Source organism: Lathyrus oleraceus, chromosome 3 (genome assembly GCF_024323335.1).
Source record: "Lathyrus oleraceus cultivar Zhongwan6 chromosome 3, CAAS_Psat_ZW6_1.0, whole genome shotgun sequence".
Taxonomy (NCBI): domain Eukaryota; kingdom Viridiplantae; phylum Streptophyta; class Magnoliopsida; order Fabales; family Fabaceae; genus Lathyrus; species Lathyrus oleraceus.
Window position 1 is genome coordinate 513,780,332 of NC_066581.1, and position 12,214 is coordinate 513,792,545.

General features: G+C 39.2%; 1 pseudogene; it reads right to left on the reverse strand.

The window, feature by feature from the left end:
• Positions 1-3,157: 3,157 nt before the first annotated feature.
• LOC127133880 (uncharacterized) lies at positions 3,158-3,257 on the reverse strand (annotated as a pseudogene).
• Between the last annotated feature and the right edge of the window lie 8,957 nt (positions 3,258-12,214).

The window sequence follows — 12,214 nt, forward strand, 5'->3', positions numbered from 1 at the left end:
CACATGTATATTCCATTTAGGGGACTTATAGGAAAATGGAAACACATGGCATACATTTTCCTAGAGTAACATCCATCCGCAAAATTATCTGGTTTTTGTTGTATATAGCTTAATTATGCACACGTATGTCTACATGGAATGCCATCCAAATCCCAAAATCTACATGTACATGTACTTTTTCTAAGATCAACAACAAACTATTGAGTGTTATATGTACATGTTTTGTTAGAATGTGTAGTTGCAGGTGAGTTACTTGAGGATAAGCAACAATTTAAGTTTAGGATTATGATGATAATTCGTCAATGCATAAATCAGGTCGAAGAAATAGATCCAAACAAGTTAAAGAGGAACAAAAATGAAGAAGAAAGACCAAAGAATGAGAAAAAAATAGCTAAGTGTGAAGAAATTTGACTTAGTGAAAAATCAGGTGAAAAGGGAGCAAAAGCGTGCACCCACTGAAATAATTACACGCAGTATCACGCGCGATAGGTACATAAAGATAGTATCGCGCACGTGATAGTTCCTTTTTCTAGGCTTTTCTGATGTGTTCCGGTTCATTCTGAAGGCTTTTTAAGGGGATTTTCTGCACTTTTTCAAGGTTTACGAATTTCTACACAAGGAGTACGAGTTTGCAACACTAAAGGTGATTTTTAAGAGCATTGGAAGCCATTGGAGGATGATCCTTCAAGGGAATTCATATGTAAACATTGTTAATTATTTTTGGTGTTATATTCTAAATTATGAGTATGATAACACGAAATTATATCACATTTTAAGACTTAATTCAATTAGATTATATTATCATTCACTTTAGTTTATCTCATTTTATCAGATATTATGCAGTATTTCCTTGCTATTTATGTCAGGTATCCATTTTGAAGCAAAAGTGAAAAAGGGAAGAAAAGGAGGTGCAAAAAGGAGAAAAAAGGGACCAAATGCCAAAGCCCAGCCCAAAGCGCACAAGTCACCAACGCTGTGCCTGTGACGGACGTCACAGGGTGCGTGACGAGCGTCACGCAAAACAGCCTTGTGACGGACGTCACACATAGTGTGACGGGCGTCACACAATTCCACTACCTTTTTGGCGCAAGTAACGCCCTCAGAAAGACTGGAAGAAGAACGTTGAGAAGTTGGTCTCCTATATCCACGCCGTGCATGTAGCCACGTTGAAGAATGGGAGAAACGGAAAGCAGTTGCCAACACTATTATAAATAGCCATCTCAAAAACCTAAAGCTCGGTCGGTTTTTCCACGCTCATATTGCCGAAGCTCTGCCAAATTTTCTTTTCACGCTTTTGCTTATTTTTCTTTTCCAGCATTGTTTATTTTATTTATTTCTTTTGCAAGCTTTACATTCTTCTTCCCTTGCAAATTTACCTTTCCCATTTTAGCTTTTAGATATTTTTCGCATAATAGTTTCTACACCGGAAACTATTGTGCAACTTTATACCGGATTTAACCTTACGTTATATTCCAGTTTTATTTCCTTGATTTAATTTACTGTTTAATTGAAGAATCCAAGAACAAATCCTACCGGCTTGTGGTGGAGTGTTCAAGACTATTGTATTACGCATTCAGGTTCTTTAATCATTATTTAATATTTTGTTTTATTATTTATCTATATTATCTGCCTGGAATGAGTCTGTTTATGCATGATATAAATTCTTATTTATTTAGCATGTCTGGCTAATTTGCCCAGGTATCGGTATGTAAAGTAAGCAGAATAAGGGATCAAGACTGAGTCGGTCTATCTAAACTTAAAATCAAAATCAATCTTTTTACGGTCTCAACTTACAGGTTTAATAACAAGATTTTTTACAAAAGTAAAAGACATAAAGAAGTTAAAACCAATAGAGCGAGAGTTTGAGATTTTAACTGGACAGTGTAAGTTAGGCATTAATTCTAGATCAGGGCGAGAGCAAGTTTTAGAGTTAATTAAATTCTGACCTTTTCCAAAAAGTATTTTTAAAGATTGAATGTGAGGACGAGAGTTAAGCATTTGGATTTGATTATATAACCTAAGTCAACAGAGCGAGAGTTTGAGATAAGGGTGTTTAAAACGGTCAGTATTTTCTTAAAAGGAGTTTCTGCAACTTTATTGTTTTCAAAATATGATTTTTGACTTAATTATAAGTGACAGCTACATTAATATAAAATCATGGTTTATTCAACAGAGCGAGAGTTTGAGATAAAACCTTTAACCAATAAAGTTAACCGAAACGATTCATTTTAAAACCAAGAAACCGACAAAGACTTGATTCCCTAGTTTTGACGAACTACATACCGATATCCGTTTTATTAATATTTAATCTAGATCTTAGTTTAGCTCTTAGTTTTTCCCCAAACAATCAAACATTTTCACCTTAGATTTACGTAGTAACCTTAGATAACGGTATATCGATTCATAAGTCCCTGTGGGATCGATATCTTTTAAAACTACGCGATAGAACTGTGCACTTGCAGTTTGTATCCCATTCTCGACTCACACAGTCGAGCGATCAAGTTTTTGGCGCCGTTGCCGGGGACTTTCTATTTAATCGATATCGTAACTCTTCCGTTACGCTGTAGAGACTAAGGTTTCTTTTTTCTTCTATTCTTTCTTTCGTTGATTTGTATGCCACGCACTCGCTCTCAAGGCGAGCCGCTCTATTTACGAATCAACGATATCGAACTATATCTCCGAGTCTTACGACGAATTCGGGAATATCGTGCTGAAAACAATCTCCCTCCTATAGACCTTCCTGATCTCAAAGATCTTCCTTCTTTAACCGAGATGGCAGAACCAGCTCGTGCTCTTAGAGATTACGCCGCTCCATCGTAAGATGAACCGCATTCAAGTATTGCTCCGCCCGCAATCGAAGCAAACAACTTTGAACTTAAACCTTCGCTGTTGCAAGCTGTGCAACAGAACCAATTCTCTGGAAATCTTACCGAAGATCCAAACCTTCATTTATCCGTATTTGTCCAATACGCTGATACTGTTAAAGCTAATGGTGTCACTTCAGAGGCAATTCGACTTCGTCTTTTTCCTTTCTCATTAAGAGATAGCGCTAGAAGATGGCTTCAATCACTTCCTTCCAACTCAGTCACCACATGGAACGAGTTGAAGAAAGTTTTTCTTGCCCGATATTTTCCGCCAAGCAAAACAGCTATGTTAAGAGCCCAGATAAACGGATTTAAACAGAAAGACAACGAGTCTCTTTTCGAAGCATGGGAAAGATACAAAGACATGATGAGACTTTGCCCACACCATGGTTTGGAAGACTGGTTAGTAATTCACACATTTTATAATGGTCTCTTATACAATACAAGGTTAACAATAGACGCCGCTGCAGGTGGTGCACTAATGAACAAACCTTATGCTGATGCTTACCAGCTTATCGAGAGCATGGCCCAAAACCACTATCAGTGGGAGTGGGGAACCGAACGAACAACGGTGGAAAAACCTCAACCGAAAACTGGCATGTACGAGATAAGTAACCTTGATCACGTTAATGCAAAAGTGGATGCTTTGGTCCAAAAAATTGAAAGTTTAAATGTATCACCTCCAGCCGCCGTGGTTGCTATAACTCAGAATTGCGAGGTCTGTGGAATCCAAGGCCACACTCCTGCGGAATGTCAACTCTTGACTGGAATCCAAGCAGAGCAAGTAAACTATGCTCAAGGAAGCCCCTATTCGAATACCTATAACCCAAATTGGAAGAACCATCCAAACTTTTCATATAAGAGTAATAATGCTTTATACGCACCTGGACAGTCTCCAAATCAAGCCCCATCTATACCTCCGGGATATCAGAAATCCAATCCTAACAATAATACCCCTAGAAAATCCAACTTGGAAATCATGATGGAAAACTTTATAGCTTCCCAACAACAAACCAATAAAGATTTCTTAAACCAGAACATACACACTGGCGAACAACTTAAACAACTAGCAAGCAAAGTAGATGCCTTGGCTACCCATAACAAAATGCTGGGAACGCAAATATCTCAGGTAGCTCAACAACAAGCACCTACTGCTGCACCAACTGGTACATTCCCTGGACAGCCCCAACCTAATCCGAGAAGCCAAGCTCATGCAATTATATTAAGAAGTGGAACGGAAGTGGAAGGACCGTCTGACCCAAGGATAGAAAACCAAAACCCTAAGAAATCAACTGAGGAAAGTGAACCTAAGGAAAAGGAAGAGAGTAATAAGGAAACCCTAGAAAAGAAGGAACCTTATGTACCTCCACCACCTTACAAACCACCTATACCCTACCCTCAAAGGCTTGTTAAAACCAAAGATGTAGGCCAATTTAGAAAATTTGTTGATCTCCTTAAACAATTAAACGTTACAATTCCGTTTACCGAAGCTATTACGCAGATGCCCTCATATGCTAAATTCTTAAAAGAAATTCTTTCTAATAAGAGGAAACTTGAGGATAGCGAAACCGTTACACTCCCTGCCGAATGTAGCGCTATAATCCAAAACATGCCCCCTAAACTCAAGGATCCGGGTAGTTTCTCTATACCCTGTCACATAGGAAAATTTGTCATAGACAAAGCCTTATGCGATTTAGGAGCCGGAATTAGCGTTATGCCTTTATCCATATGTAAGAAACTGGAAATGGGAGAATTAAGACCGACCAAAATGTCTGTACAATTAGCAGATCGTTCCATCAAATATCCTGTAGGAATCCTTGAAAACGTTCCCGTACGCATAGGTCAGTTTTACATTCCCACTGACTTCACAATTATGGACATTAGAGAAGATGATACTACACCTATTATACTAGGAAGACCATTCTTAGCAACTGCCGGTGCAATCATAGACGTAAAACGAGGACGACTCACCTTCGAAGTAGGTGAAGAGAAAATTGAATTCATTCTTTCCCAATTCTTGAAAGCACCTGCAATAGAAGATACATGTTACTTCATGGATATCATCGATGAATGCATAAAAGAAGCAGAGTCAGGAGAAGATAAATCATCAGACTATCTTTTAGAGGACAAATCTAAACAATGCCTAGCAATAACACCGGACCCTACGCAGTGTCTTAACAAACCAACCCCTGATTTGAAAACACTTCCCAAAAATCTGAGATATGAATTCCTAGACTTAGAACTTGAACGACCTGTGATAGTTAATGCCGATCTAGGAAGACTCGAAACAGAAAAACTCCTACATATCTTAAGAAAATACCCAACCGCACTAGGATACCACATAACCGATCTTAAAGGAATAAGCCCTTCTATTTGTATGCACCGCATCATGTTAGAAGAAGACTGTAAAACCTCTAGGGAACACCAGAGAAGACTAAATCCGATCCTAAGTGAGGTAGTAAAGAAAGAAATAACCAAGTTATTGGAAGCAGGTATTATATATCCTATATCTGATAGCAAATGGGTTAGTCCTGTACACGTTGTACCAAAGAAAGGAGGCATAACCGTTATTGAAAACGAAAAAGGAGAAACTATAACTAAACGAATCGAATCGGGATGGAGAATGTGCATTGATTATAGGAAACTAAACAAAGCAACCCGAAAAGATCATTTCCCTTTACCATTCATTGACCAAATGTTAGAACGATTAGCTAAACATTCACATTTCTGTTATCTAGACGGTTATTCAGGCTTCTTTCAAATACCAATTCACCCTGATGACCAAGAAAAGACAACATTCACATGCCCTTTTGGTACCTTCGCTTATAGACGAATGCCATTTGGTCTGTGTAATGCCCCTGCAACTTTTCAAAGATGCATGATGGCAATATTCGCCGACTTTCTCGAAAACATCATGGAAGTATTTATGGATGACTTTTCTGTATACGGACAAAGTTTCGAAGAATGCCTTGAAAACCTAGAAAGAGTTCTTGAGCGATGTGTAAAAGTAAACTTAGTACTTAATTGGGAAAAGTGCCACTTTATGGTACAAGAAGGAATTGTTTTAGGACACATCATCTCGAACAGAGGAATTGAAGTAGACAAAGCCAAAATAGAGGTAATCGAAAATCTTCAACCCCCAACAACCGTGAGAGAAGTACGAAGCTTTTTAGGACACGCCGGTTTTTACCGACGATTCATCAAAGACTTCTCTAAGATAACTAAACCCTTAACCGGACTGTTGATGAAAGATGCTGAATTCATATTCGACGATAACTGTTTAAAAGCATTTCAAACTCTCAAACAAGCATTGATCTCCGCACCCATTATGCAGACACCAGACTGGAATGAACCATTCGAAATAATGTGCGATGCCAGTGATTATGCTGTAGGTGCTGTTCTAGGACAAAGAAAGGATAAAAAGCTCCACGTTATATATTACGCTAGCAGAACCCTGGATGAAGCACAGATGAATTATGCCACAACCGAGAAAGAACTCCTAGCAGTGGTATTTGCGCTAGATAAATTTCGTTCTTACTTGGTAGGAGCCAAAATAATAGTTTACACCGATCACGCTGCTATCAGGTACCTTTTAACAAAAAAGGATGCTAAACCTAGACTCCTAAGATGGATCTTGTTACTACAAGAATTCGACTTAGAAATCAAGGACAAGAAAGGAACTGACAACGTAGTAGCATACCACCTCTCTAGACTTGAGAACCTTGAACCGGAAAGAACATCCATTAATGATGATTTCTCGTATGACAAACTCATAGCTACTTTGGAAGAGAACAACTCCGACATGCACTTAGAAACCACCTTAGCTATATCTGTCACACCATGGTACGCTGATCTAGTCAATTATTTAGCTACCGGAATAGTTCCACCTACTTTATCTTACCAGCAGAAGAAACGATTCTTCCACGACATAAAACACTATTACTGGGATGATCCCTTACTTTTCAAAAGAGGCCCCGATGGTATTTTCCGTCGATGTATACCCGAAGAAGAGGTAGAAAATATAATCCAACACTGTCACTCCGCTCCTTATGGTGGACACACAAGTACATCCAAGACCTGCTCTAAAATCCTACAAGCTGGCTTTTATTGGCCAACTATTTGGAAGGACGTGCATACGGCTATTAAAGAGTGTGACAGATGTCAACGCACGGGAAACATATCTAGACGTGACGAGATGCCACAAAAAGGTATTTTGGAAGTAGAGATTTTTGACGTGTGGGGGATAGACTTCATGGGACCTTTCCCATCCTCTTTCGGTGACAAATACATACTTGTGGCAGTTGACTACGTATCAAAGTGGATCGAAGCTATAGCTTCTCCAACAAATGACACCCGAGTAGTAACTAGACTCTTTAAAAATATAATATTTCTGAGATTTGGCATCCCAAGAATAGTAGTCAGTGATGGTGGATCGCACTTTATATCCAAGGTACTCGAAAAACTACTACTTAAATATGGAGTGAGACATAGGATATCAACACCTTACCACCCTCAAACCAGTGGACAAGTGGAAGTGTCTAACAGAGAAATCAAGCAAATTCTAGAAAAAACGGTCGCCACTTCAAGGAAAGATTGGTCATTGAAATTACCAGAAGCTTTGTGGGCATATCGAACTGCTTATAAAACCCCCATAGGGACGACCCCATTTAAGCTCATTTATGGAAAATCCTGTCACCTCCCGGTAGAATTAGAACATAAAGCCTATTGGGCTATTAGAAATTTAAATTTGAATTATAAAGCCGCCGGTGAAAAGAGAATCCTTGACATAAACGAATTAGAGGAACTCAGAAGAGACGCCTATGAAAATGCCAAAATCTATAAAGAAAGAACAAAACAATGGCATGACAAGCGTATATCAAGGAAAATCTTCAAGCAAGGCGACGCAGTACTTTTATTTAACTCTAGACTAAAGTTATTCCCGGGAAAACTACGATCCAGATGGTCAGGACCTTTTCATATCACTAAAATCTTTCCCAGTGGAGCGGTAGAAATAAAAGGATAATCTACAGAACCGTTCACCGTAAACGGGCAACGTCTGAAACACTATCACTATGCGGAAACCAACGAGGATTCGCAAATTCTACACTTAGACGAAACGCCCCCAGGACTCATAGACTATATTTAACAGTTTCTTTGTCGAGCTTGCGACATTTAAACAAAGCGCTTAGTGGGAGACAACCCACAAATTAATTTGTTATTTTATTATTCTATTATTATCATTTCCCTATTTCTTTCTTAACTATTCTTTTAATTTCTGTTTAGTATTCATTCTTGATTTATTTAAAAAGAAAAAAAAAAGAATTTTTTTTTTTTTTTATTATAATATTTTTTTTTCCTTCTTTCGGCATTTGGCCAAATCCTGACTTAAACTCATGTTTTCTTTTCTCTAGCTAACACTAACCAGATGGGACATTTTGATCGTATGGGTATCAAGTTCAGAGGAATGGCTCAGAAACAAAAGTTTGAAGAATTAGCCGCTAGAGAGATGCTACCTAGTTTATATGCTGATGAATGGGCTATGACTGCCCTTGGACTGAGACAGAGTGTCCTGTATCTGCTGAATCAGATAGGATGGGAGACATCCCCTATCCTGAGACATTTCACCACCTACCGGAGACTCACACTAGAATTCCTTAGTTCATTAATCTATCTACCCAGCCATGGAAAAGGAATTAGCAGAGGTTTTATCCAGTTCAGAATGTTCAATATGGAGTTCCAATTTAATATTAGAGACTTTACCAACCTTTTGGGTTTTCCTACCTCCTTTGATACATTCACTGTAAGCCAGGAAGAACTTTTTGAATATAGAGAGCTTGAACACTTTTGGGGTAAGCTGACTGGAAATGATGAGCCCGAAGAACATGAGTTTCTCTCTGGAAGCATACACAACCCAGCCTTCCGCTATTTCCATAAGACCCTGACACACACTTTATTTGGGAAGAAGCCAAATAGTACTTCAGTTTCACGTGATGAACTCTTCATCATATTTTGTGCTTCCCAGAACCGTCCAGTAAACGACGCTACTTTTATGTTAGCTAATTTGGACCACCTTATCCAGGATGAGCGAGCACCCATTAGAATAGGCGGTTTGATAACCATGATAGGTAATGCTATTGGATTGCGTCAGCCTATGCTTGACCTTAACCCTTTTTGCGGCATTACTACTATGAGTATACCTTTCCTCTTCAACACTATGTTCATAGCGAACTTAGGGTCTGATGAGTTTGAGCTTATTATTGATAACCAGGTTCTCTGCCTATTCACCATGCCCGATCCTAGGACTAGTGTTCATAACCAAAGGAACTGGCTCTATAACCTGAATGAAACCCCAACTCCTGCTGGATCCACCGAATCCATCCAGGACTATGAGATCTGTGATGACTATGAGCACTATGTTGACCATATCTCTCATGCTGAATCTGACCCTCAGACACCTTCCGGCTACTATGATATTGATCCTCCTCCTCAGCCTGTCCTGACCGAAGAATCAACCATGCCTGATCTCCGACATCATATGCCAGGAACAGATATTAAAACCGTCATTGAAGCCTTGATGTCAGAACATCACGCCCTCAGGGAAGATTTCCACAACTTGAGGCATGAAGTCCTAGAATACATGAGCAGTACGGCAAGTCAGTTACGTATGTTGCGGCATCGTGTTAACTCTTTTGCTCCTCCGGCCAGAGATCCGAAGATAGATGGAATTTAGTTATTTCTTTCTAAGTTATTTAGTTTTAGGCTAGATTTTTCATTAATGTTATTTGAATTCATGATTCGCATTTATTTTCCTTTCATTTCATTGTTTTCCCTTCCTGTATTACATTATGTTAATTTTATTAAAGCTTTTATTTAATTTATGCAATGGCTATGTTCTCTACTGTTCTACTGTTACTCAGAATGAATTATTATTATGTGAAATAGAATAGCAGGCAACACAAATTAATTAGCTAAATTAAATAGAACAATCTAAAAACCAAATAAAACAAAATAATCAAAATAAATTCATCTCCAGATTAATTATGTGAAGCGCTGCTGAATGCCCTGCCAAAAAGAACTGTGTGACGAGCGTCACACACTCCATGACGAACGGCACGCATAACTCCTGTTACGAACGTCACACCCTTGTGACGAGCGTAACGCCCCTCAGACATGTGAACGTTAGGGAGCCGTTGGAGACGAACGTTACACCCCTTACCTTTTTACATTCCCCATTCACTTTTCATTTAACCACACTTAATTACTCTTCAACCACTTTTTCTTTCTATCTTCCAATCCTTCTCCTATAAATACCTACCAAAACCTCCTTCATTCACCACAAACAATTCTCTCATATCAAATATACAATTCTTTTCCACTCCAAATCACTCCTTCAAAATTCATCACAATGGCGGGAAATCAAAATTTCGGAAATATCATCTTCCGATCCGGAGATGACAACTATCAGCAAGAGCAATTCGAGCGTTTCCAACAGCGAGGCGTCGTTTCCACCAGGTACCCCGATTTACCTTGTTTACAACAATTAGGCCTACTCCAAGGTATCGAATGGATGCTCCGCCTAGCCGACTTAACCTTCCTTTGCACTCATAATCAACCCACCTACCCATCCCTAACCTTAGAATTCTTAAGTTCATACGACTACACCACTCCCGCCGGTGAAGACGAATTTCTAACCGGTACGGCAACCTTCCGTATGTTTAACACCGAGTACTCTCTAACCCAAAACCAATTGAGTACCATGTTACAATTTCCCATAGAAGGTCAGGTACACCCCAGAATCCCTCCAAACTCAAACTGGAACACAGTTGACGTTTTTGGCCTTTTTAAGAAAATTACCGGTATAGATGCCTACAACTGGGAAGAGCTCCTTCTTTCCCATATACATAACCCAACTATCCGGTACTTTATCCGCATCTTGCAAAACACAGTTTTTGGACGACCAAACAACAACAAGGTCAACTCAAAGGAGCTATTTTTCCTCCAATGCGTCTTCGAACCGGATACTAAGGTAAACGCCGCCTCCTTTCTATTTCATCATATCCGCACCTTATGTGCTAGAGGCCGGCAACCTTTTATGATTGGTGGATTAATAACCACCATAGCACTTGGCCTAAACCTAGGGGATAAACTCCAAACTTTAGAATCTCTACCTCCCCTATCTATGGATATCAGCTACTGTCGATCCAGCCGCCTGATTAAGAACAGAGTAGGCGGAGGATATTATCTTATGGTGAACAACCAGGCAGTCCCAAGCGTTGTTCTACCAAATATCGCCCTAACTGATGTCACAAACCCCGACCGCCACCTCTATGATCTAAACGCTCCCGAAGCCACCGAGCCTTCACAAACAAACCCGCCCACAGACGAGTTTGAAGCAATGGAGCAAGGTGATCATCCTCCTACACAACAGTCAGTCCCGCTCAACCCTTCCGGTAATGCAACTGGCCCATCCTTCCAACGTCGTCGACGAAGAAGGCCTGCAACCAACGACGACATTATGGATGCTATCGATGGTATGCAGGCACAGAATGTCGAAATGATGCAGATGATGCATCAAATGCAACAGCAACAGGATGCTCGGAATGCCATAACCGACCAGCGGTTTACTGAGTTGTTCAGCAGGTTCGACAACTTAGACTTACGTCAGAGATCACCAGGTCCAAGAACCAGAGGCGAAAGACAACCTTAGTTGTAGTTTCTTTTTCCTTTCCATCTTGTATTTCATTTCCTTAAAACATTGAGGACAATGTTTAGTTTAAGTATGGGGGGAAACAATATTCTTCCTATTTCCATTTTTCAAGTATGTTACCTTCCCTTTCATTGTTATTTCCCTTTCTTATTATTTAAAAAAAAAAAAAAAAAAAATTCATTTTAAGTTAAGTCCGAGTGTGAAAATTTCTATTATCCATTCCCTCAATTTTCTTGAGCCATAACAAAAAAAATTTTAACACACCCAATAAGTATAAAGGTTGCTTACTTTATAAAACTTGAGTGAAATCAAAACAAAATCATTACCATAACAACGCTCTGAGAACCTCAATATGTTAGATCAGGATAAGTACCTATTATACCGATTCCTCGAACTTTTAGTTTTATAACAACCCCGAGTAGTTTATACGAGAAGTCAGCACCGTCTTAATAGCAAACTACGTGGAGAACCGATGAATATAAGTGAATGATCCCCAAAGTAACATAAAATATATGAATATATCAGGAAATGCACTGATTAAATTAGGTGATCCTTACCAGATCATTTAATCTAAAAGTTGCAGATCATGCAAAAACACAATATGAAAAATCCATTATGAGTTGGTTCAGTAGGTATCTGGTAC